The following is a 2,175-nucleotide window of genomic DNA, read 5'->3' on the forward strand; positions in this document are numbered from 1 at the left end:
CTTAATAAAATATTTACTCTCAAAAATTTTTAACTAGCTGACATTAGGAACCTTACCATTCCAAAGTTAATAAGGTGTTTTATCATTACCTTTCTTGACAAGTACTCGGTTTAAAGTATAAATAGTTGTACTAACTGCTTCCCTCCAAAGCATCTTAGGTACTACACCTTGTATCAACATTGTTCTAGCAGCTTCCATAATTGTCTTGTTCCTTCTCTCGACAATTCCATTTTCTTGTGGAGTTATGGGTGCTGACATTTGCCTCTTAATTCCTTGTTCATCATAAAACTTCACAAACTCATCAGAAGTGAACTCACCCCCCCGATCAGATTTCAGACATTTCAAACTCCTCTCGGTTTCCTTTTCAACTAAAACTTTAAATGCCTTGAATTTACTGAAAGCCTCAGACTTTTCTCTCTGAAAAGTTACCCACATCATCTTTAAAAAATCATCAATAAAAATCATAAAGTACTTATCACCATAATAGATTCTAGTCCTCATAGGACCACATAGATCAGTGTGAACTAAATCAAGGATATTCTATGAAGAAAAGGTTTTACTCTTAAAAGATACAGAAGTCATCTTACCCATTTGACAGTCCTTACACAATACATTTTTTGGTTTCACAAGCCGAGGCATAGCTCTCACAATACTTAATTTTCTAACCTTTATCAAATTGTCAAATTTCACATGACAAAACCTCTTGTGCCATAACCAATTGTCTTAAATCTTAGTGTCATGAACCATATTTTTGATAATGTGTTATTAGGAGAAATAATGTAGGTTTTTATTTATGAATTGAAATTGAAACAAATATGAACATTCATTTTTGATGATAATGCAGTTTGTATGCAAATAATAAGAAATGATGTATGTATTTTAATCATGCAATATGTAATTAGATAGCTAGTATTATCTTAATTGGGGATCGTCATTACTGATGAACTATTGAGTGCAAGTGATGTAGGGACAGGTGAACGAAGATGAAGGTGAGAACAAGACTCGGGTAGAGTTGTTTTTAGCTTATGACTTCGGTAGACTAGAGGAATCTCACACACCACAATAGAAAAATTGTTTGTATTATGACTTTGTCGATGCGTTATTTTAATTTGAAATGATTTGAGTAAAAGTAGTCGTTACGTTGATTTCATAGATAAAAGTGACTATTAGTTGAAAAATTAGAGTTAATAAATTAGCAACTTAACATTCCTATTAAATATGATTTAGAATGCAAATTTTATGTTGACATGATTGCAATCATATGAAGTTGATTATTGTTTTATAAGTTATTTTTCATTTGAAAATGAGAATAATGGTCTCGTCAATTTAAGTAATTGTTTGAGTATAAATTTCATGTTTAGTTTAATGAAATCGATCAATATATATATATATATATATATATATATATATATATATATATATATATATATATATATATATATATATATATATATATATATATATATATATATATATATATATATATATATATATATACATTATTAATTTATTAATATAATAGAAAAATCAAATTAGAATTTAACTATTAATGTTTATTTTACCAAAGGTGGTGGTGGCAGATGTTTGTTTTACCAAAGATGGCAAGGGCAGTTTATTGGTTGACTAGCAAAAGTCGACTTCCCCTGCCAACTTGCAATTACACCCCACGTACTGCAGATCACTCCGCTTGGACTACAGAACGACCATTGTTAATGGCTCGTGACCGACGAGGGAGGGAGTAAATGGGCACATAGTGCCATGGCGTTAAGAGTATGTAGATCTTCCATGATCCACAGAGGTAGTTGGAAGACTGCAGTCTCCACGATGATGGTGGAGAAGACCAACCACCCTTCCATGATCCAAGGCTGATCACTTTAGAAAGCATCACTTGGCCTCCCACCACTCCAAGACGTGTCGACAAGAGCAAAAAAGAGAACTGGAATACTTTGGGAAGGAGAAGACGTGGAATAGTTAAGTATCAAATGTGTCTATAATGCAGCCAAGATTACAAATTCATAACAATAACTAAACCTTAGATATAGTAGATTTCATAGGAGAAAAATAGTATAACGAGAGGCATAAGCTTGTTATTTAGAGGGGAGGAAAAAAATATATATAGAGAAAGATAGCAAATAGCAAGTTGGATCAAAGAGAAAGATAGTAAAGTTAGAAGAG

The sequence above is a fragment of the Cryptomeria japonica genome, chromosome 9, assembly GCF_030272615.1.
Source record: "Cryptomeria japonica chromosome 9, Sugi_1.0, whole genome shotgun sequence".
NCBI classification, from domain to species: Eukaryota; Viridiplantae; Streptophyta; class Pinopsida; order Cupressales; family Cupressaceae; genus Cryptomeria; species Cryptomeria japonica.